Here is a 26,264-nt window from a genome sequence, read left to right as displayed (position 1 = left end):
GCTCCTCAGCTTCAAACATGACAGCTTGTGGACGAGTTCTGATTTGTTGAAACCACAAAGTTGCTATCAGCTTTATGAAGTAATAATAGTAAATCCCAATAGTTTTGCCATTATTATAGCTGCTAAGTCGAAACCAAATTCTAGAAACACAAGCCACCTGGGGTTGATGTGAATCCTAAATCAACACCACACAATGTTAAGCAAATCTACACTGATCATCCAGTCTGAGTTGAACCCCAGCCAGAAACAGTAAGTTCACCCAGACTGAAATGTGTCCTGTAGAGAACTATAAACAATATCCTGGCTTAAGTAAACCCAGGAAAGTTGATGTCATCCTAATTTGAATTAAACCATCAGATAATATATAAAAAAAAGAGGTCCATGTTCTGTACAACATTTTCAGTCAGTTTATCTGCATTTTCAACAGTGAAAAGAAAGGTATATGGTACTGGCTGGAATTTAAATGAGCTCAACAGCATGAAAGCAAAGTTTGAATAACTGGACACCACATATTGTCCAATTGTGTTTCTTATAAAGTGTTCCTTGCTTTAAATTTTCAGTCACCATATTGAGGAGGCAAATAATTGATGGGAAATTAAATTTAATCAAAAGCTTCTGGATGAGAAAATAAGAGGGTAATGTCAACATCTTTAACTGTTTTGGGATATTCAAAAACTTCCTCAGACTCATTTCACTCCGTGTAAATTGCCTAATCTCAACTACAGTATTAGTGGTCTCAATCTCCTCCAACAATGGAGACAGAGCATCGGCAAAAATTCCCACTTCTGCTGTCTGTTCCCTTTAGAACCACATGTGGACCACAGTCAAAAAACACTCAAACAGCAAGACTAAAATGTGCAGAGCAGTCATTTAACCGAACCACTTTGCTCTTGACTCCACTCATTTCCATATTTAGATGTTTAAAGACCTGTGCGCCAAATTATGTTATTTGTTTTATGAACAGATGGAACACTAATTCTCCCTTGAGGCCTAGCTTCAGCTGTAAAATTATTGATCTCTAAGAACTCTCTGATCTGTAAAACTTTTTCAAGTATCATTGTAGTCCCAATTTATTTCACAAAATCCTTTAACGTCCTGGATCCCAGATGCCTGATTTCTCTTAAAGAGAACACCTCATCCCAGAAAAAAAATCAGAATTCCTAATGCCACTAATTATTGTGATCAAATTAAACATCTTTATGATTGCTTTATTTTGTTTTGCTTATGTATGAAAACAATATTGTTTGAAAGGTGATTCCCAGTAACATTATTGCAGCTGGCAGATAATAGCTTAGCAGATTTATTGATTTGAATGATGTAGTGGGTTTTAACTGCATGCATTAACCCACGATGTTTCCATTTCAGTTGAGTCTTTGACAATTCATGTTACAGAGCTCAGTAGCTGTAATGTTCCATTGCTAGCTGTTTAAGGTGACATTTATGTATCAAACAATGGTCACAGAAAACGGAGCAAGTACTTTGATTCAATGGATCAGAAACCATGTTTTGTTCCCCTGTAGATTCCGGAGCCACGGTAGCTTGGCAGTTACTGCGGCACTACTATGGCTTGGGGAGTTGGAGTTCAGATTTTAGTTCTGGCGTGCTCTATAACCTATTAAACCTACTAATTGGTATGTGTTTGCAATGTGGGAGGAAACCCATGTGTTCACAGGAGTACTTCCTTCCCCCGAGTGCATGTGTTTCCTCTGGGTGCTCCGGTTTCCTCCCACATTCCAAAGATGTGCCAGTTAGAGGGTTAACTCATCATTGTAAATGGTGCCGTTCAGCTGAAGTTCAATAGGTGGGTTGTTGGGCTGTATGGCTCATTGGGCTTGAAGAGCTTATTCCATGCTGTTTCTTTAAAAAAATAAATAAATAGAATAAATAAACACGGATCAAACAACAAGCACTTTCTAACTTCACACAGGTAGTTAAAGAGGTACTTGTCTCACGTACCTTCATTTTCCTGTTGTTGGTCTCGCCCGATGTATTTTCAAGAAGGCCTATCATTTGAAATAGTTAATAGAAAAGGAACTGTGTCAGTAATTCGTTTAAATTTAGTAACTTCAATCCTTCCTTTTTTTGACCATTTTGGCTACTGCATTAATCGGAAAAGTTTCCATGAGGATTTGTAAAATTAAATCCCCCAGGACTGCTGCTGAAAGACATTGTTAAGCCCAAAATCACCCTGACTGATGTGGTTGAAGGGAGATTTTAAGAGGCCAGCTTCATCATGGGCACAAGCTGCCCCACCATCTATGACATCCTCCCAAGGCGATGCCTCAAGTAGGCAGCATCCATCATTAAGGATCCCCACCATCCGGCACATGCCCTCTTGTCATTACTACCATCAGGGAGGAGGTGCAGGAGCCTGAAGACCCACACTCAACATTTTAGGACCAGCTTCTTCCCCTCTGCCATCAGATTTTTGAATGATCCATGAATACTACCTCACTATTCCTCGTTTGCACTATTAAAATATATTGTAACCTGTAGTAATTTGTTACATTTACACTGTAAAACAGCAAATTTCATGACTTATGTCAGTGACAACAAACCTGATTCTGATTCTGAGTAGACCTACCAGACCTCTGTGAAATGTTACCAGCAAGTCCTGCTGATACCTTGGAACTCAAATATTTGGACAACGGTGAACATGGAAGGAAATTAGAGCTTGTGAAGGCTCCTCATCTTGAAGAGACATTTTTGAAGCAATGTGCTGTTTTCAAGGTGCCGCAGAAGGAAAATTAGTCAAGAAGTAAACATGAGGAAGGATATATCACCATACAATGTAAACTGCCATCTTTGCCCGTAAGATATTATCCTCCTGAGCACAGTAAATAAAGGAAAGATAGCAAGACAGTCCTAACAGTAGCCGCCTCATGTTCTATGACTTAGGGGCAGGCATCAATTGCTATCTGACCCGGGAAAGGAAATTTCAGTGCATTTGTTTCATAGGTAAATTATAAAGATTGAAAATAATCCAGCATTTATTATGTTTTTTAACTAGTTGATTCTTAAAAGGTTTCTGATGATGAGGCAATTTGAATACTTGACATAAATTGAGTATCCAGAAGACGAGTTGCTTTATTTCATGAAGAGAGAGAAGCTTCTCCCAATATCCTGGCTTAATTAAATATGGGACTGGTTACTGAATATACTAAATATTGGTTAATATTGGAAATACCAATCATATCCATTAATAACATCACAAAATCATCACAATGCTGTTTGTAAAAATTTTTTTTGGGCGGCAATGGGTTGCTGTGTTTCACATTTTGTAGCGGGATGCATATTTCAAATGTTAGTGTTAGTAAGGGAGTTTATCATGTTCTTATTGAGACTAATATAAATGCTAGTTTTGTTTTTATTACCACTCATTCAACCTAAAATAGTACATTGAACTGAAAAGTTAACTTGGCTTCTCTCTCCGCAGATGGTAACCAACCTGCCAAATAAGTCCAATGTTATTTTGACTTACACTAACAGTACAATTTATTTTTGGTACAAGAAATGCCACCCTATCACAAATTAAGATTGTTATCAATAGCTCAGCAGAAACTCAATAGTAAGTGGAATGTGAAGAATTAAAAGAGAAGTCAAGGGAAATATTTTCTCATTATAGAGCCATCACCTTGGCATAGTTACCTATGGAATTAGATATTATGCTAATGTACATATTTACAGTACATTGACAATAATGGCTATATAGTCACGGAGTTGAAAGGCCTATTTCTGATTTAGTTTCAGATCTACATTATGACGAGCAAACTGGTAGCATCCCCTCCCATTTCCCTCATCACCTTTACATTCTTTGAACCAAAGAAGCCAAATCAGTAGCATCATTAAATATATAATTCACTTTCAATGTGACATATACTTCAACTGTAATAACTCCACTTTTTAAGGAAGGAAATAAAGCCTTCCATCTAGTTTGATTTCCCAATATCTTAGCAATCACTTGAGACAACCCGACCTCCACCAATAATGAGAGGCAGGGATTATGCCAATAGCCATATAAGTCAATCCTATGGGAGATCATTTCAAATAATTCCATTCTCTTGCATTTCTGGACTAACAGTACCTTGTAGAAAGGATTTTCACCCAATGTTTTACTTGGTACAAGAACTGCATTAAACGAAGGGAAACTGAAAACCTTCAAGAAAGAACAAAAACCATGCCCATGTAAACAAACCTTGTAGTAATATTCCTTATATTAAACCCTCAACTGTTAAGCTTTGTCAGAAGTTTCAGCATAAACACAAACATAAAGATGAGCTTGATAAGTCCCTCCTTCCAATTCAGAGTTTGAGGAAGAGGTATTTTGAGGTTTTCTCCCAAATAATCTATCACAAAATTCTATTTCATTGGGTTAAGTTGGACTCAGAATCAAATCTTATTGGGTAATCTCTCACCCCATCCGCCATTTTCTACACCCACAATACAGATTCACTCTAAAGTTCAAAGTATGTACATGCATGGCTTTATGGAAAAGAGAAGTATGATTCTAGCTTGAAGAATGTTTTCCTCACAGAAAATGCTCTTGGTCTCATGAATGATAAACCTTTGCATCTGGTTGGGGGAGGAGACTTTAGCTGTATATTGTTGTCCGCATTCAACTGTAAAGTGATATCTGTTCTCTATGAAATTGATACTGCAGTTTAACAATCCACAAATCACCAGCTAGTATTATTACATTTTTATTGAAATTAGAGCAGCTTGGGAGGAGGTTATATTGTCCAGGTGACTGAAGACAAAGCGACCAGTGGATGAAGGGAAAGTTGGGAATCAGAACTGACAGGTTAGGTTCAGTGGTTCAAAAGTTAACAGGAGTGCACCACTTATAACAGGTAGCCAGTATAAAGGGGAGAGGGAGAGTTTTGAGACAAGGGCCAGTAGGTGATTGGTGGACCAAGGAGGGATGAAAGACAGATTAAACATTGGAACCCACAATAAATAAATGAAACAAAAATAAAAAAAGCTTCTGTTGTGTACTTAATATTTCAATAATATTTGAGTAATCTTGTATGTTTATATATTGCTTGATTAAGCATTTTGTTTGTTTAAATAATTATGTAACGCACTGTAACAGTTCACTGCTAATGTAATGGTTGTAATGTTCGCTGCTGAAGTAACGGTTTCTCTGTAGCAGCAATGTTTGCGTTATGGCTGGAGATAACAGGACTGTGGCTGCTTGTTAGCCCATCAGGAGTTTGTTGCCCTCATCTTGTGATTCTGGAAGCAGCTGCTTTCGCGGGCTTTTGCCAGAGGGGGAGAGAGAGAGAGAGAGAGAGATGAAGAGAAGATGAGAATGGAGAGATTAGGTAGACCGCCGGACGGGGTGGACTCGGAGTGGGGGTCCGAAGGTCTGCGATGCTCGGAGACCAATGATGGAAGAAGGACTACTGAGTGAGCTCCAACTTTGTGCATAGACTGTTTAATAAAATTTGGGCCCTTTTTTTATATTTTGTTTCTCTACTAACCATATAGTCAAAGTAAGAGTTATAAAGCTTAATCGTTTAATTGCATATTATGTATTGTTTGTTATTTCGGGGTACTGATTTGTAACAAGGGACACATTGCACAGCATCCACCCAAACGAGATTTCTTAGTTTGACCGGGCAGGGGGTTATCACCCCCTAGATTAAGCTGCTAGGTGAAGCGAGTGTTACAATTAATTATGGGTTATATGTAAAAATACTTTAATTGCATATGACATCATGCTACCACATAATATGTGTGTGCCTTATTTAAAGTAAACTCGAAGTAAACCTATATTCCTAGACTCCTATGTCTTCCAACAAATTAGTTTAACATCTTGAAGTTACAAAACATAACAGCTTCAAAAATGTATTTAATTCCAATGAAGTGCCATAGAAGGAAATCAACATCGAACCTGAATTCAATCTTACATTTTAAATCTAGAATAAATGATTTGGGAATGCCTATTAGAATGCCTTCACAGATATACAATTACATCCTTGTGCCTAATAAAGTGAGTTCTCATTGCTGTTAACTTGCACAGCAGAGAAAACCATTTATTTAACACAGTATGAAAATAGTACCGGATATACCAACTTCATGTCTGGAAATCTATCTCGATTGTAAATGAGTGAAGATATTGCTGATTCTCCACATTTTTCATTTGATTTACAGTTATATCACAGAGTAAAGCATGTCTTTTCATGACATCATTGAGCTGTGCACCATGAACCATGAGTATAGTATATATCGCAGCAACTATTCAAATTCTAATCTCCTTTATGTAAACTACTGCATTGCAAACTGGGAGATAAGCGAAGGGTAGTGTACTTAATTCAGAGCGGTTGATTCAAGCACTATTTCATTCCCTGAGTAAACAAGGTTAAAATGAACTGACAATTTTTCTTGACTGTCCATTGCAGTCACAGGATAAGGACAAGTACTTATTAAGTAGTACAGCCACATTATTGTCCCACTTCCATTTGATGCAAAATTATGTTTCTTGTGTTTGAATAATTTCATTTAGTTTTTATTTAAACTCTGCTTTAACTGCTTATTCTGTCTCATTAAATTTCCTTCAAGTGTAATTGAATTGAATCACCATAATTGCAGGGTCACCTTAAATCTGAATTTATTTCAGTCTGAATTTGGGAATACTACTGAAAAGAGGAATGAGGGGTGAAGTGGGTTGGTGGTGTATTTTCACCCGTTTTATTCGATCCAAAATTTAAACTCAGAGAGTGATCAATGCATGAAATCTGCTTCCGGATTGGGAGGTAAAAAAAAATCACAGAAGTGCTTCAAGAGTAACTGTCCAGTGTGATGGGATGACCTTGAGATCTTTAATGACCTCACATGAGGTGAATGGATTTCTTCACCTTTAGCTTCCTTGTGACCTTGCGCTCTAAATTCTCCAAATGGTTTGGATTTAATTTTCTATATTGTCTTAAGTGACCTTTCTGCGATGAAATTGTTTTTTTCCAAAACAAATTACATGATTTAGTTGCTATGTCAATACAGAGTAAAGGTCATACATTTTTTGCGAGGAAGTGGTTAAGTGGATTTTTTTTTGTATTGTAGCTTTTCATGACCTGCAAATGAAATATTTGAGCAATATTGTTACAAGCAGCTTGGTTATATTTACAGCAGTCATTCAGACCTGGGTGAAGGTTTCTCCAAAAGTAACTGAGCGCCTGCTCAGTGCAAAATATTGTCATTTCATTATGCTGCTGACGTCATAACTTACTTTTTACTTCACTGCAGCTGAGTAAGAGTGTGAATAGAGTTGACTGGCTGTGAGGAGTTCAGGAAGCCTTTTGAACTGTACCCTTCAAGCCTCACAAGGTATATTCAGCTCCTGGAGCTCCGGCCTTCCTTGCTCCTTGTCAATGTCTATCAATGTTTTGTCACACACCACCAGACTCAACGAGCTTCTACCCTGACCTACTTTGGAGGCATACCAAACTTCCTCAAACCTCTAATAAAGGCATGCCAGTGACGATATTTCATTAGGCATTTAAGGACCAAAGACTCCACCAGCAATTTTATACGGATGTACCCTGGAGAACATTCTGACTGGCATGGAAGCTCCAATGCACAGGATCCTAAAAGGCTGCAGAGGGTTGTAGACTCAATGAGTACCATTAGGGGTATGTCTCCCCACCATCGAGGGCATTTCAAAAGGCTGTGCCTCAAGAAGGTAGCAGCCATCTTTAAAGATCGTGCCCTCTTCTTATTACTACCATCAGGGAGGAGGTAGACCCACACAAAATGGTTAATGAACAACATTATCCCCTCCACCAACACATTTCTGAACCATCCATGAACCCATGAACATTACCTCTCCATTCCTCTTTTGCATTATTTATTTATTTCTTATTGTAATTTTGTAATATTTTAAAATCACAAACAAGAGAAAATCTGCAGATTTTCTTCACTATTTCCCCTCCCCTTTTCCCTTTCTCACCTCATCTCCTTGCCCGCCCATCACCTCCCTCTGGTGCTCCTTCCCACTTTTCTTTCTTCCATGGCTTTCTGTTCTCTCCTATCGGACTCCCTTTCTCCAGCCCTGTATCGCTGTCACCTTGCATTTCTCTCTCTCCTCCCACCTTTTAAATCTACTCCTCATCTTTTTTTTTCTCCAGTCCTGCTGAAAGGTCTCGGTCTGAAACGTCGACTGTACTTTTTTTCTATAGATGCTGCCTGGCTTGCTGAGTTCCTCTAGCATATTTTGTGTGTGTTGCAATATTTTTTTTAATGTCCTGCTGTCACAAAACCACAAATTTCATGACATAAGTCAGCGATAATAAACCCAATTTTGATTCAGCTGTTACAAGACCATGTAATGGTCCCCTTGTACAAAAAGAGGATTCTTGATCTCAAAATCAAGAATGCCTTTGCACCTTAATGTCTGTCTTTACTGGACTTCCTCTGTAATACTTTATTCTGTATTTAGTTATTGCTTTCCCCTTGTACCACCACAATGGAACTAGGATTAATTTATTGATGTCACTTGTACCAAGGTGTAAAGCTTGTCTTCAATACTGTTTGCGCAGATCAAGTTATTACACAGCGCATTGAAGCAGTACAAAGTAAAACTATAACAGTATGCAGAATAAAGTACAACAACTATTGCGAAAGTGCAGTGCAGGTAGACAGTAAGGTGAAAGATCATAATGAGGTCAGGGGTCAAAAATCAATCTTATTGTATGAGGGAACCTTTTCATAATCTTATAACTGCGGGGTAGAAGCTGTCTTTGAGTCTGGTGGTACATGCTTTCAGGCTTTTGTATCCTCTGCCCAACGGGAGCGAGAAGAGAGAACGTTTAGGGTGAGTGGTGTCTTTGATTATGCTGGCTGCTTTATAGAGGCACTTCCAGGAGACCACGACCCTGTCATGATTTGGAGGCCTGCATACCTCAATGACCTGGAGAGCTACGTTGGCTGGAGTCAGGGCTTTATGCTTTGGCTCTTAGTAGGGTCACCCATACCAAACAGGTCAAAGGGTGGAGGACAGAGAAAGAGTGGTCCTCTGGTCCTCCAGGTATGGGGTTCAGATCAGGGCTAACAACAAAATTGTTATGGAAACAGCAATGAAGAATCCTTATACATCTGAGTGTGATGGTATTCCTGAGTCTCCACCTGGGACTAACATGACTGAGAGTAATGAAAACTGAGAGGAAGCTACTGACACGATGAAGGAAGCCCTGAACATTGCCAGACATGAATGACCATCATTGCTGCCCTAAACACCAGCAACATAATAAGCAGTAAGTAGTTTATAGAGGCTGTGAGACAGAGTCCATGGTGGGGAGGGTGGTTTCTGATGAAGGGTCTCGGCACGGTACGTCGGCAGTTTATTCATTTTCATAGATGCTGCTTGACCTCTGAGTTCCTCTTGCATTTTATGTGCGTTACCCTGGATCTCCAGCATCTGCAGAACCTCTTTTTGTTTGTGGGTGGTTTCTGTGTTGTGCTGAGCTGCGTGCACACATCTCTGCAGTCCCTTGCAGTCATGAGCAGAGCAGTTGCCGTAACAAGCCATGATGCATCTGGGTAAGATGCTTTCTGTGGTGTATCAATAAAAAGTTCAAAGCAGACATGTCAAATTTCTTTAGGCTCCTGAGGATATAAAGGCACCAGTGAACTGTTTAGTTGTGTCTGTATGGTTGGACCAGGATAGCTTAATGGTGATGTTCCACAGGTTGTTGTCATGATATCGTATCACTAAGCTCTCTACCTCCTTCCTGTACACCAAGTTATTTGTGATACAGACCACTGTGGTGGGATCTGCGAACTGGAAGGTGGAATTAGAGCAGAATCCAGTCACACAGTTAAGAGTGTACAGGGAGTAGAGTAGGGTGCTGAGGATGCAACCCTGTACCACACCAGTGTTTAGAATAGTCATGTGGGTGTTTCTGCCTCGCCTTACTGATTATGGCCTGTTGGTCTGGAAGCCGAGGATCCAGTTGCAAACGCAGGCATTGAGTTTGATGATGAGTTTGCTTGGAATTATAACATTGAAGACAGAGCTGTAGTCAATAAACAATAGCCTATTGTAGGTGCTGTTACTGTCCAAATGCTTCAGAGATAAGTGCAAGGCCAGGAGATATGATAAAATGATCTGAATGGATGGCATCCAAAGTTATGTTTTTCACTGTAACTCTACACTGGGCAACAGTAACCTTATAAATTTGGAAATTAATTTAACTGCTATTCTTGGGGAGGTGCTAATTCACTTCTTATCTTCCTCTAATAGGATATGAGCATCTGAGAAAAAGACTGTACAAATTCACCCTATCTACACCCTTCATGATTTTATTCACCTCTGTAACATCACCATTCAATCTTCTATGATCCAAAGAATAAAGTTCATAGCCTGCCCAATCCCTCCTCTTCAGTCCTGGCAGTAATCTTGTAAATCTTCTTTGCACTTTTTCCCATTTAGTATCTTTCATCTAACAGGACAACCAAAACCACACCATACTTCAACTGTAATCTCACCAATGAACTGCAATGAAATCTTCCAACTCCAAAGTCCAGACTAAGAGGTCCTTGACCTGAAATGAAAGAATAGAAAAGGGAAGCAGAAAGATGAGCAAAGAGAAGGGAGGAAAGACCTAATTAGACAGGCACATAAAGCAAAGGTAATTAATTGACCAGCAGTACCACAAAAGCAAAAGAATCTGCTGCATCTTGTAATTCAAACAAAAAGTGAAGGAAATACTTTTCAGTTATGGGTCTGCAGGGAGGGAAGCAGAGCTATCCTTGATGGTCATTGACCTTCAACCTGATAGGTCATCAACCACAAGTGGGTTCTTCCCTGCAGCTGTTGCGCAACCCGCTGGGTATTTCCAACATTTTCTCTTGTTATTCCTGAGAGTGGCTACAAATTCCAACTGAAGTAACACGGGCGATTGACTCGTTTTAGTTTTGGTCTTGTCAGTAAGTCAGCTACTTAATCTAGATGCAGATTGTTTTAATCAAATTCCACACCAGTTGATGAGAAGTTTGATGGCCCTGTCCAGTGCAAGGAACAGAGAATGAAGATCCTGTGCTGTTGCTCTCTGGAGCCCTGGACAAGACAAATTCTCTGTTATGTTAAGGTCAAAGAATTTAAAGCAACTGACCCTCTCCATGTCTGATCACCTAATTCTCATTAGGACTTGTGGTTTCATAGCCCTCCCCACCACTGAGTACATTTTCATAGAGCACTGCCACAAGAATGCAGCTTCATTTAATGAAGATCCTCACCATCCGGGCCATGTTGTCTTCTTGCTGTTACCATTGAGCAGAAGGTAGGTAAGCCTCAGGACCCACACCACCAGGTTCAGGAACAGTTATTACCCTACAACCATCAGGCTTGTGAACTGGCCACAACTTCAAACTCTTTCTACAACCTACAGACTCACTTTCAAGGACTCTTTTACACCTCGTTTTCTCAGCATTTTTATAGTGTATTTGCTCAGTTTGTCTTCTTTTGCTCCTCGGCCTTTGTGTATGTATTTTTCCATTGTTTTATATTCCTGTAAATGCATGAAAGAAAATGAATCTCATGGTATTATTTGGTAACATATATGTATTGTGATAATAAATTTACTTGAACCTTGAACTCTGTCTATTCCTCACTGTCGCATTTTTTGCCCATTTCTTGTTCCCTATCACATGCTTCAGGAAGTAACTAGTTATTATGGTCGCCTATGGAATAGGTGATTACGTACAAGGTAAAGCCGGAACTCTCAAGTGTATCTGCGTCACCCAACATGAAGAAAGCCTGTTAATGGCTCTTCGGAGATGGAGGGCGTTAAGGCGTCAATGGTTCACACTTACAGTCCCAAAATATTTCTGTCAGAAGGAAGTTTATTCTTATGAAAAGCCCATTTGTATCCACAGCCCATTCTCTATGCAGACTTCGAAGAATGTTTACTGGCACCGAGGTACCGTTGCTGCTGGAATGCATCGGGCAAAAATAGTGCCCTTCAGGGTCAGCACTACTGTGACGATTTAAAAGAAAAGCATATACTCCGACCCACTGCTAAGTACGCTACATGCAACAATGCACAATCAAATTTGCATTGTATAACTAAACATTATAATCCAAGCTTCAGAAGCTTATATTTCTTGTTAATTACCAGCCCACCGAATACTTAGAGGCTATAGGATAATACTAATTGATTCGGGAAGTGCATTTCTGACTCATAACGCTTTTTAGCAACTGCTGTGCATACATTTCCCCACTAAGGGAGATTGCAGTGTGAAATGAAAGCTCAGAAAGATTTGTATGGAAGGGACCGCTAAGAGAATAGTGTGACCGTCCTCAACAGAGAACAGATTTATTCCTTCTCAACGAGGCAAATAAATACACACAACTGTCTATTCATCGGCGTGGTATTATTTGGGTGACACAATAGTTCTTTCTTCTCGGCTACATAAGGGGTACATCATTAATAGAACTGTTTGGTAAAAATAGCCAGATGACATTGTACAGGAAGACGTACAAGACAGACTTTTGAAAAGAAAACGTTAGCAAATTGCTCTTAGAGTGTGAAGAGATACGCTTGCGGCATGAAATAGCTCTCTCAACAATATCCAAGTGTTACAAAGAGGAAAGCCTCTGTTTGCACCAGAGCCCTTTGTAATAGGTCAGTTACTGGTTACTATAGCAAAATGTTTTCCAATGAGCTCTTACCATAGCATCAGGTGTTGGGTTCACTGAGAGTCAGGTGGTATGTTAATACAATTACTATCTCGCGTAAATATTGTGTTGTTAATTGTTCCAGCGCTTAGAAAACAGTGATAAAGAAGGTATATTTAGATTATCGCACAGTTATCACACACGGTGCATAACGTCTTTGTGTTTCCAGAGGTAAATTTGTAAAACTGGCGAATAAGTTAACAATGCTTCCCCCCCCCCCCCCCCCCCCCGGAAACGAGGTCACAAAACGCTGTGTGTTGTGATCAAATTGTATATATAAATTGCTGAAACATTTATTCTAGGAGATTTAGAAAGTTTGCAAAATTTTACCTGACTCTTCCAGCTCCAGTGTCATGCTGTCCAGATGTTGTACTGGCTGGTGATGGGGTAGTTAATTCAGGAGACTGGTGACACACACATCCAGATGTCCAATTCAGAGGAAGTGAAAATCAAAACGCAGGTGCTGGAAACCTAAAATATAACGAGAAAATATTGGAAATACTCAGTAGGCATGGACATATCTCTGAGGAGAGAACCCTGCTGAGTATTTCCAGTTGGACTGCTCTAGTCTAGTCCCCAAACTGGCTCTGAAATGGTGTAGAAATCCATTATTTTTAGGGGCATTTTGTTGTGTCCAATAGCTACTAGCCTTGCCAGTGCTTCATCTGTCAAAAACACCTTTAAACTTTTCTCAGGCCATTCAGGCAATCCAGTATATGTAAGCCCTAGTTCATTCCCATGCCCCATTTCTACAGGTTTTCCCTATATGTTGAAAATAACCTCGCCCTTCAACCGGCCTGCCATTACCAGCCAATCTTTGGAATGTTGGAAACTGAAACACCCTGGAAAATCCAGTCACAGAGAGAATGTGCAAATCCTTGTTTTGAGGGGTTTACTGAATTTTTCCTCCCACTACCGCTCATCTCAATATCAGTCCTCGAAGCCTATAATTGTGCCTCTCTGTGTCACTCTGGGCTCGGTCAGAACGGACTCAGCACTTGCATCTGGGTGCAGCATAAGGACTCACGGGGTGCACCTAGCACATTCTTACAACAATAGAGCATTAGAAAGTTTTTGACATGACAGGCCATTCAGCCCAACAAAGCTTTCCAAATTCCTTTGCACATAGGGTGTTGAAATAACTATCGAGTTTAGATTTGAAAGTCTCCAAGGTACTCCTCTCAACTACACAATTAGGGAATTTGTTCTACGTGTCCAAATCTCACTTTGTAAAGAAATGCTTCCTGATGTTAGTCTGAAATCTCCCTTTAACCAGTCTCCACCTATGGCTCCTCATTGATGGATTAATTTTGAAGTCGTAACTGGCATCCACCTTACTTATACCCTTAATGATTTTGAATACTTCTACCATGTCTCCTCTCATTCTACATCTATTTAGCCTAGAAGGATTTGATTCTTTCAATCTTTCTTCATATTTCATACCCTGCAGACCTGGACCGAGTCTCATCACCCTTCCCCAGACTCTCTTACAGTGCTTTCACATCCCTCACAAAATATGACCAAAACTGTACACAGTACTTAAGGTGTGGCCTCACAAGCACATTATGCAGCTTAAGGAGAGCCTCTCTAGACTTGAACTCCACTAAGCGCATTACGCAGCCCAACGTTCTACTAGCCTTCCTAATCGCTTCTGTGCATTGTCTAGATGTTGATAACGATGAGTCCACCAGGATGCCCAAATCCTTCTCATACAGTACACTTTCTATCTTATGACCCTCCCATAGTATATTTATATCTAATATTTCTACTTCCTATATGTAACACTTTACATTAATTTCCATCTGCCATTTATCTGCCCACACCTGGATTTTGTTTAGATCTAACTGTGTTGATTCTGCTGCCTGAATGTTATCAGCCCACCCCCCTAATTTTGTGTCTTCCGCAAACTTTACGAGTTTGCTTGTTAGGTTATGTTGGTTGTTAAGTTAACCAACACATTTCACTGTATGTTTTGATGGAGGTGTGATAAATAAATGAACCTGGATCTGAATGAATTCCTGTCAGAAGAATCAACAAAGGAAAAGACTTTATGCTACTCTGGGGTAATGTTGCTACATCAAGCAGTTATTACAAAGACAGAGATGTCCAAAGACCTTGAATTTCTCAGAGCAAAGTTCAAAGTTCGAAGTAAATTTATTATCTAATTATGTACATGTCATCATATACACCCCTGAGATCCATTTTCTTGTGGGCATTCACAGTCGATACAAAGAGACAGAATGTAATCAATAATAAACTACTCACAAAGATAAACAATCAAAGCACAAAAGGCATCAGTGTGCAAATCCAAAAAGTTAATGAATAAATAATAATAATTAATATCAAGAACTTGAATTGTAGTGTACTTGAAAGCGAGTACATAGGTTGTGGAATCAGTTCATTGTTGAGGTGAGTGAAATTATTCATGCTTGTTCAGGAACCTGATTGTTGAGGGGTAATTACTGCTCATGAATCTGGTGTTTTGGGACCTCAGGCTCCTGCACCTCTTTCCCGATAGCAGCAGTGAGAATAGAGCATGGCCTGGATGGTGGAGATACCCACTAATGTTTGCTGCTCCTTGAAGATGTGCTCAACAGTGGGGAGGGCTTTGCATTTGATGGACTGGGCTGTATCCAAGACCTTTTGTAGGTTTTTCATTCATGGGCATTGGTGTTGCCATGCCAGGCTGGAATGCCACCAGTCAGGATACACTCCACTGTGCATCTATAGAAGTTTGTCAAAGCTTTAGACAACATGCTGAATCTACACAAACTTCTAAGAATGTAGAGGTGCTACCAGGCCTTCTTTGTGATGGCACCCATGTGCTGGTCCCAGGACAGATCCTCTGAAATGATAATGCCAAGGCATTTAAAGTTTCTGACCCTCTCCACCTCTGATCCCCTGATGAGGACCAGCTCATGGACCTTTGGGTTCCTCCTTCTTTCTTTGGTTTAGCTGATGTTGAGTTTAGCTCAACACGTTGAGTGTTTGGTTTAGCTGATGTTCTCTGGCACAACTCAGCTAGATTTACAATCGTCCTCCTATATGCTGCTTTGTCAGCACCTTCGGCCAGCTGACTTAAATATAGCATTGGAGCTATACTTAGCTGCACAATCACATGTATAAAGTGAGTAGACGAGGGGGCTAAGAACACAGCCTTGTGGTGTACCTGTTCAGGTGGTGATTGTGGCAGAGATGCTGGCAATCTGAACTGACTGAGGTCTACAGGTGTGGAAATTGAGGATCTTGTTTCACAAGGAGTTACTGAAGCTCACTGATTAGTTCTGGGGAGATGATAGATAGATAGATAGATAGATAGATAGATAGATAGATAGATAGATAGATAGATAGATAGATAGATAGATAGATACTTTATTCATCCCCATGGGGAAATTCAACTTTTTTTCCAATGTCCCATACACTTGTTGTAGCAAAACTAATAACATACAATACTTAACTCAGTGAAAAATATGATATGCATCTAAATCACTATCTCAAAAAGCATTAAAAATAGCTTTTAAAAAGTTCTTAAGTCCTGGCGGTTGAATTGTAAAGCCTAATGGCATTGGGGAGTATTGACCTCTTCATCCTGTCTGAGGAGCATTGCATCGATAGTAACCTGTCGCTGAAACTGCTTCTCTGTCTTGCTGAATAATGTTGTTGAATAATGAGCAGTAGTTAATGAAGAGCATCCTAATGTATGCGCCTTCACTGTCCAGGTGTCCCAGGGTTGAGTGAAGAGCCAATAAAATGGCATCTGCTGTTGACCGGTTGATATGCTCCATGACCAACCTCTCAAAGCACTTCATCATAGTGGATGTAATTGCTGCCGAATGATAGTCAATGAGGCAGGTTACCACGCTCTTCCTGAGCACTGGTGAAAGTGGAGCCTGCTTGAAGCAGGTAGGTACCTCTTGCCTAAGCAAGAGGTTAAAGATGTCACAAACACTCCAGCCAGTTGATCAGCATGGTTGTTCAGTACTCGAGCAGATGCTTTCTGTGGGTTCACCCTCCTGATGGAGGCTCTCACACCAGCCTCACAAACTGAAATCACAGGGTGACTGTGACTGTGACTGGTGACTGTGGGAGTTCATGGAAGTGCCTCCATGTTTTGCTGGTCACAGCAAACATCACAAGGCATTGAGCTCATCTGGGTCCGATGGCTTGTTGTCACATATTTTGCTTGTTTTTTTTTCTGTGTGGGACATGATGACACTTAAACCTGGCCATAGCCGTTGAGCATCCATCTGTGATTCAAGTTTGGTCCAGAATTGCCACTCGGCACGTGAGATGGCTTTACCTGTCACCTTCTAGTATGTCCTCATTTCCCTTCCCCCACCTTGCTGTCTTCCCCCTTCCTTTCCAGTTCCGAGGAAGCGTCTGGGCCTGAAACGTCGACTGTTTCTTCATTACCATGGAAGCTGCCTGACTTGCTGAATTCCTCCCGCTCCTTGTGTGTTTTCGTTTGCCTTTCCAGCACCTGCAGAATTTCTTGGGTTTATGAGTTCTTTCAAAATACTGTCAATGGTAAAGCTCCCTCATTCAAACATCTTTTGCATGTGTATAAAAGAAAACTTATTTAAATGTAGTTACAGTTCCATCTTCTTGTTTAAGAGGATCACATTTTGCCTCTATGACTTGTGCACATTAAGCCAAATGGTTACCAATGTTTGCTTTGAAGCACGTTCAATAAATGAGTGAACAATTCAGGGTACAAACTGACCCCTACACTGTAAAATTCCCCATCTTTCTGTAGTTTCACAAGAATCGTTTCTTCATATGTGTTGCGTCATATGACATGGGTGATCACGGTCTTTCCATGACCATGATTGTTCTTGGCAAATTTTTCTGCAGAAGTGGTTGGCCATGGCCTTCTTCTGGGCAGTGTCTTCACAAGACCGGTGACACCCAGCCATTCTCAATATTCTTCAGAGATTGTTTCTCTGGTGTCAGTGGTCGCATAACCAGGACTTGTGATATGCACCATCTGCTCAAAGGACCATCCCCCACCCGCTCTCATGGCTTCATGTGACCCTGATCAGCAGTAAGTGGTGCTACACCCTGCCCAAGGGAGGCCTGCAGGCTAGCAGAGGTAAGGAACCATGGTAGAGATGCATGTCCACCCGACCACCCAAGATCATTTAACCCAAATCCTACAGTTCAGCACGCTCCTTTACCCTCTGCTCTTAGGAGTGTCCAGATGCCACGCGCAGATATTCACATTGAAAATCCTAAAAGGGTTTGGAGATGTTTCATGCTCCTTAACTCCCTGAGAGTGTTGCCAACCAGCCTGTCGCTCGCCGCTGCTGGAGGAAGGTGTCCATGTGTGACTCTCTCTCTCTTCCTCCGAAGGAAGGTCCCTGTGCTTAAACGGTCTCCCTCTCCCTCGACGCTGTCGGGGCATGGTACCGGACTCCTGGGTCTAGGGCAAGGTTTAGACTTGTGACTTTGGTTCACGTTATGACGTGTTTCTGGTTTCTGGTCTCTCCTTTTTCTATTGCTATTTTGGGTGACTTTGAATCAGTGCAGCCTGCAGATAGTGAACACTGAGTGAAATGAATATGCCTAGATTCTTTCAGTTTTGTCTTTTATATTCTGTGTTCTTTGCTCATTTTTTTGTTGTTGCCGTTGGCGCAATTTTATTTTTTTTGTGCATGGGGGGTGTTGATGGTGTTTCTTTGTTTCTATGAGGAAGACAAATCTCAGGGTTGTATACTGCAAACATACTTTGATAATAAATGTACTTTGAAATCTTTGACGAATGAGCTTGGTAGAGGTGAGCACATTGCTTTGATGGGTGGAGTGATTTATGCCCATGTAGATAGAATATTCGTTGCTTTGATGGAAAAGGACATAGGAAAGTCCAGCAGATACTGCAGCTGAATATCTTGTACTTTATATGTGATATATATGTACTTTAATAATAAATTTGCTTTGAATATTTTAATTTTTTACTTGAATGGATGAGTGCAGTCGGGGAGAGTGTGAGAGAGGGACAGAGAGTGTGTGAGAGTGAGAGAGATAGAGATAGAGAGAGAGAAAGAGAGAGAGAGAGAGAGAGAGAGAGAGAGAGAGAAAGAGGGAGAGAGAGAAAACTAATGGAGAAATCGCTGCCATATGGGTGTGGGTGATAAGGCTGATTGTGTTAGAGGTACAGGTAGTATAGTTCACAAGGCCAATGCACTTACTGTACGTTGACACATCTTGGAAGAAAGTGGAATTTTTTGCTGTTTCACAGGAGTCCAGGGAGACTCTCCCTTGGATGTGATCTCAGTTGCACACCTATGTACTTCACCTGTTTCTGCATCTCCTGGTGAATCCAGTACGGCCCCTGCACACCACATTTGGCAAGTTGTTACAACTAGAATCTGATAGGTGGGGTTCGTGGATCTTTCCCCCTCCTGCAGGGAGGTGGGCATCCAGGGATATCACTCTGGCTATGTCGTGGCTTGGCTGGGAGTACTTTTTAAAGACTGGAGTTCAAACATTAGAGCTCAAAAACACCAAATATGCTTAGCCATGTTCACATTAATTGCAGCTGAACACTGTGATTGACCTGTGATCAACAAGTATGGGTCAACTACACAGGGTAGATTTACTGCTCCTGTTTAACAATGAGATAGTTTCTGGGACATCTTCACAACTTTGTTTGTCCAGATATTTTATTTTATCATGTGATGATTATGAGAACTGTGATTTTTTATGAAAAAGATCACTGTAAAGGACTAGGCAGAATAATAGTTTGACATGGACTGGATAAGTCGAAAGGCCTGTGCTTCTAGTGAGCTGAAACATTTCAGCTACTTCAACACGGTATGATTATGTCGTGTGCCAGTGCGGCAGTTAGTGCTGCTGCCTTTCAGCTCCCGAGAGCCAGTTTTGATTCTGACCCTGAATGCTGTCACTATTAAGTGTGTGCTGTTTTCTCTGTGATGGCATGGGCTTCCTCTGGATGCTGTGTCATCCTCCCAGATACACTCTGACATGCTGGTAGGTTATTGACTAGCGTAAATTGTCCCTTTCCGCAGGGGTTCCTATTCTGGGGTCCACGGACCCCGCGCTTAATGGTATTGGCCTGTGCCTTAAAATGGTTGGGAACCTCAGCCTTTGTGTAAGTTAGTGACAAAAGAATCAAAAGGGTATTGATGAACATGAGGAAGAAATACATATCAGGTTACAGGCAAATAAGAAGGGGGAAGAATGGAGTTAATGGAAATGTTCATCTTGGAGGTAAATAATTCAATAAGCCAAACTGCTTCTTTTAGTTTATCAAATTAAAATGCAACATCAAACAAAGGAATCTTCCAGACTTTTTCACAGCTAGGAATCACACTACTGCCCTTGTGGAAACCTTGGCATTATGTGAGAAAGTGTTTTTCCTGCCGTTCTCTGGCTCTTCTCATTGGGGGATGAGAGGATTTGTGACAGAGGTGTTCGAAAGGTATAGACCGAGTGGACAGCCGGTGACTTTTTTTTCCCAGGATGGAAATAACTAATACGAGCGGGCGTAACTTTAAGGTGTTTGGAAGATAGTACAGGGAGGATGTCGGAGGTAGATTTTTTTTACACAGTGACTGGTCGGGATCTGGGGTGCTGGTAGAGGCAGATAAATTAGGTACCGTACATACAAGATATTCTTATATAAATACAAAGAGTAGAAAAAGGGAGGGTTGGTTGAGAGGGGATGGTTAGATTGATCTTAGAGTAGGCTAAACGGTTGGCACACATCTTGGGTGAAGGGCCTCTACTGTGCTGTATGTTCTAAAATGCCATTGTTAACCACTGTTACTAAAGATAGGTGAACTAGCTCTTCAGCTGTGAATTGTTTGTAAGCTATGTTGATGGTATGGAATGTCTCCAACAATTTTCTGCAGTGTTCCTTTAGCAAAGTATTTAAGACACAATGAAACACTTTGCAATTTCAAGGTCTTTTATGCTAACCATAATCCATGTAATATCGGCATGAAATGAATATTTGCAATGCTTAAAAAATCTTTTTTTATCTAAATAAAGATAAGTGAATATCTCCCTTAAATAAGGATATTTTATTTTATGATACATATTTTAATATTAATTTACTTTACCAGTGTACCTTAATTTAAATAATGTCCAGTGGTTACGGCTCACATAAAACATCGAAAGGCTAGTTTAAGCACAAATTAGTATCTGGTGATCTCTGGCCTTTGAATGATTAAGATTCAGTGCAGCAGAGATTCAAAGAAAATTTGGGGAAAAAGTGAAATAATTTAGTCTTTCAATAAAATGCTTTCCATGTTACTTGTAGTGGAGAGCTCCATTCTTCTCCCCAATATTTGTCCTCTCCTGAAATCATTAATATACCTTGACACATGGTTATCTAAGCACTGATAGATAGGTATCCAGCAGCCTTCTGAAATCCCATTCTTCATGCAGCAGCCTGGGCAAAGATTGCTGATGCTATTATTATGAAGGGCAAAAGGTTCTGTCAATGGCCAAAATCTATGAGTGGCTGACTTTCCAGGAGGAGTCAGTAAATTATGGTCAAGAGCAGGGTGACCGCTGTAGGATTGGTTGCATTTCCGGTGCTTTTTAGTTTGATCTTTGGGAGTGTACAGTCGGAACTCTTCCCTGGGAAGATAGCGATTGCTCTCTGGGGTCCAAATCTTTTGGAGGATGAGGGTGAATGGCAGAGTGGCAAGGATTTAAGAAGGAAAAGGAAATTCCAGCAGTAACAGAGTGCAGCTCCATATTGTCAAACTGCGTGTTAGTATAAGAAAGAAAAGAGCGAGAGACATGGAGGAAAATTACTGTGTGTGTGTGTGTGTGTGTGTGTGTGTGTGTGTGTGTGTGTGTGTGTGTGTGTGTGTGTGTGTGTGTGTGTGTGTGTGTGTGTGTGTGTGTGTGTGTGTGTGTGTGTGTGTGTGACACCTCCGTCCACATCATTCCCAAGATTATATATCTTCCACCAAGCTGAAATATTGAATGCAAAGTCCTTAATTGGAGCCAGAGTTTGCAAAATAGCAAGATTTCCCTCACCTCCTTCAACAGTACACCTAGCTCTCCTGCAAGAAAATTGGTTGTGCTCTGCATTCTGCTGAAAGTTGGGCGCCAGGGTAGCGTAGCGGTCAGCACGATACTATTACAGAATGGGGTTTCGGAGTTCAGAGTTCAATTCTGGTATCGTCTGTAAGAAGGATTGTACATTCTTCCCATGTGTACGTGGGTTTCGTCTGGGTGCTCTGACTTCATCAACAGTCCAATGATGCACCGGTTAGTAGGTTAATTGGTCATTGTAAATTGTCCTGTGACAAGACCAGGATTAGATCGTTGGGTTGCTGGGCAGCGAGGCTCAGGATTGGAAGGGCTTGTTCTGCACTGTATCTCTAAGTAAAACAAATAAATAAATAAAACTTTTCTGTCTGAAGCTTTAACTCCTTACTCCTGTTTCTTACTCCGCAGATGCTGACTGTCCAGTTACATATTTCCAAAATGTTCTGTGTTAGTTTCTGTTGGAGATGTCCGAAGATAACTTCAGAATAATGTGTGTAGTGAGAGAAAGCAGCAATAAACTTTGACAAGAAGGTAAATCATAATGAGGCAAGGAGAGGTTCTGAGTAGGAGTAGGACGTGTAAGAGCTGTTATAAAAAAAAAGGAATTGAGGCAGCAGATGATTCTAATAGTGATGACAAACTTGTATGTGGCTAGACTCTTCAGAGGGGTAAGAAAGGAATTAAAGCAGTGTGACCTTTACAGTTTTGATGAGGTCATTAATGCGCTGAGCAACCTTTCTGCTGACTTGTCTTTCGTGCACCATATACAGGAATGTTTTAAATCCTCATTCCCTCGTCAACAGGCTCTGTTGGTGGTACTAGAGAATCGTGGTGACTTGCTGTCTCAGCTCACTAATATCGTCACTCGCCCACACTCCCCACCTCAAACATCTGTCCACACATAATCCCACACTATTCCCCTGTGGGAATTATATGGGTGGACGTTCACTAGATCTGCCACTATCTATTTGACAGTTAACACAAATAAATAGTGTCTTGGGAAGGCGGTGTTGACGCCTGCACCACAACTTAACTAACATGTTCCAAGAACATAATCAGTTGATGACATGGAGATTTGTAGCAACATCTTATTAATACTGATTATACTACTATTAGTTTTTAATTCTACAAGTTCAAATTTCTTAGGAATCCAGAATACACACTCAGTGAACATTTTTTTAGGTACAGGAGGTGCCTAATAAATATAGTTACCTATGTTCATGGCCTTCTTCTGCTGTAGTCCATCCACTTCGAGGTTCAACATGCATGTTCAGAGATGCTCTGAACACACATGTTGCAATACTGTGGTAATATGTGGTATTTTGAGTTGATGTTGCCTACTTATCAGGTGGAATCAGTCTCCTCTGATCTCTCTTATCAACAAGATATTTTCGCTCACACAACTGCCAATCATTGGAAGTTTTTTTTATACCAATCTCTGTTAGGTCTAGAGGCTGTTGTGCATGAAAATCCAGGAGGACCAGCAGTTTCTGATATACTTAAGCCATCAGTAATTATTTCACAGTCATTCACCTAGATTACATTTCTTCCCCATTCTGATGCTTGGTCTGAACAACAACTGAACCTCTTGACCATGTCTGCATGCTTTCATGCATCAAGTTGGTGCCACATGATTGGCTGATTAGATATTTGGATTAACTTGCAGGTGTACAGCTGTACCTAATAAAGTGACCACTGAGTATAATTAGGATCCACATTTGGTTCACAATTAGAATCAAAGACATACTTGATAATATCATTTTGGTTCTAGGTTAGGCAGACTTAATTCATGGGATGTGGAGCAGAATACTAACTTTCCTACAGTAACTAACAGAAAACTTCAGGCCAAATTAATCTCATTTCCTCAACGTCTTCTTTCCTTACCAATCCCAACATACAGTGGATCCCTTTCATTAGTTGGCGTGTAATTTGAAGAGTTATAACTCCGTTTAACTTTACAATGCAAGGAAAAATAAATGATCATATAGAAGAAAAAATTGAGGCAAAGTATTAATTTCATTATTCATTCATAAAGAAATCTGTCTGAAAACTGAATGTAACAATAATGACAAGTGGATGATTAATTTGTTTCAGTTAAAGCACTGCAGAAATATACAATGGGTGTCCGCTTTAAGGTCATGCCTTACTCGAGCAATTACTCTTAGCTTGTTTTTATTGCCTTCCAGATAAAGTAGTGGAAGTTGTTTGATGGCGTAAGTGGTAAAACTAGGCAACACTTATAAAGCTGTAAAGCCTTACAATTTTATCCCCTAACCCGGATAATTCATACCAGATGAGGAGGAAGAGAGATCATTGGAAGAAGAGCCAGAGCCAAAGTAATCACTAGCTTTCTGATTAAATTTCATTAATGAAATTCTTACTCCAAATAAGGTCTGTACATCATCTCAGCAAGAACCAAGAAACAAGACAGGTTGCAATTCCACAAACTAAATGAAATGAAAGCTTATATCCTATACAGCCATCCCTACACTGATCAGAAATACACACAAAATGCTGGAAGAACACAGCAGCCCAAGCAGTGTCAATGGAAAAAAATACAGTCAACATTTCAGCCCGAGTCATTGACTGCACCTTTCTCAAAGATGCTGCCTGGGCTGCTGAGTTCCTCCAGCATTTTATGTGGGTTGCTTGGATTTATAGCATCTGCAGATTCTCTCTTATTTGTGAAGTGAGATGCTTTTTATAATGCCGTTTACATTGTAAATCTTTCAAGAGGACTACAATCTTGACATGGATTGGAGGCTTGCATGCCTCAATAACCCAGAAGAGTTATGCTGGTGCAGTCAGGGCCTTATGCGTTGGCTTTTAGTAGGGCCATCCATGCCATACAGGTCAAAGGGTAGAGGACAGACTAAGAGTGGTCCACCAGTCCTCCAGGTTTGGGGGTTCAGCTCAGAGCTAATAACCCTGACTGGTAAAGCAGAATTGTTGTGTAAACAGCAAAGAAGAATCCTTCTATGTCTGAGTGTGACATTATTCCCGAGACTCCACCTGGGTCTTGCCCGACTGACAGTAGTGAAAACTGAGAGGAAGCTACTGACATGATGAAGGAAGCCCTGAACACCGCCAGAGATGGAGGACCTTCATTGCTGCCCTACGTGCCAGTGGTGTAACAGGCAGTAAGTTACATCGTAAATACATGCTGTTATTTTTGTACTTATGCACATTTTATTCCGCATCTGTACTTTAACCTTTAACTTATTTTTCTGTTATTCTTCATTCTTTGTAATTGTTGAGTTTTGTTTTTCAAAGTTCAAAGTAAACATATTAGCAAAGTACATATATGACGGTGTATACAGCTCTGAGATTCATTTACTTGTGGGCATACTCAATAAATCCATAATAGAATAAAATCATGATAGGATTTTAACCTCAATCATTTATCCACTTTGGGAGTAAGAACAGGAAGGCAGATTATTACCTGAATGGTGTAGAGTTAGGTAAGGGAGAAATACAAAGAGATCTAGGAGTCCTTGTTCATCAGTCACTGAAGGTGAATGAGCAAGTGCAGCAGGCAGTGAAGAAGGCTAATGGAATGTTGGCCTTTATTACAAAGGGAATTGAGTACAAGAGCAAGGAAATCCTCTTGCATTTGTACAGAGCCCTGGTGAGACCACACCTGGAGTATTGTGTACAGTTTTGGTCTCCAGGGTTAAGGAAGGACATCCTGGCTGTAGAGGAAGTGCAGCGTAGATTCACGAGGTTAATTCCTGGGATGTCTGGACTGTCTTACGCAGAGAGGTTAGAGAGACTGGGCTTGTACACGCTGGAATTAAGGAGAATGAGAGGGGATCTGATTGAAACATATAAGATTATTAAGGGATTGGACAAGATAGAGGCAGGAAATATGTTCCAGATGCTGGGAGAGTCCAGTACCAGAGGGCATGGTTTGAGAATAAGGAGTAGGTCATTTAGGACAGAGTTAAGGAAAAACTTCTTCTCCCAGAGAGTTGTGGGGGTCTGGAATGCACTGCCTCGGAAGGTAGTGGAGGCCAATTCTCTGGATGCTTTCAAGAAGGAGCTAGATAGGTATCTTATGGATAGGGGAATCAAGGGATATGAGGACAAGGCAGGAACCGGGTATTGATAGTAGATGATCAGCCATGATCTCAAAATGGTGGTGCAGGCTCGAAGGGCCGAATGGTCTACTTCTGCACCTATTGTCTATTGTCTATTGTCTATTGAAAGACTGCATCAACTTGGGTGTTCAACCAACAACAACACTATGCAAATACAAAGGAAAGGAATAATCATAATAAATAATAAGCAATAAGTATTGAGACCATGAGATGAAGAGTCCTTGAAAGTCATTTTTGTTGCATGTCATGGCAACACATCACTGCAAACTTTAATACACGTAAATATATGATGGGTAAAGTTCATCCCTGATCTTTGATCCTGGAAATACACAGTCTTCATTGTGCATTTACAATGATTTGTTATATAGCATCTTTACTGCAGATCTTTTCATGGACGTGTCCAGTGGATAGTACTTGACTTGGAACTGTAAAGAAATCAGCACAGATGATAGAAATCC

The sequence above is a fragment of the Hemitrygon akajei genome, chromosome 14 (assembly GCF_048418815.1).
Source record: "Hemitrygon akajei chromosome 14, sHemAka1.3, whole genome shotgun sequence".
In the NCBI taxonomy this organism is placed as follows: domain Eukaryota; kingdom Metazoa; phylum Chordata; class Chondrichthyes; order Myliobatiformes; family Dasyatidae; genus Hemitrygon; species Hemitrygon akajei.
This window is presented reverse-complemented; position numbering follows the sequence as displayed.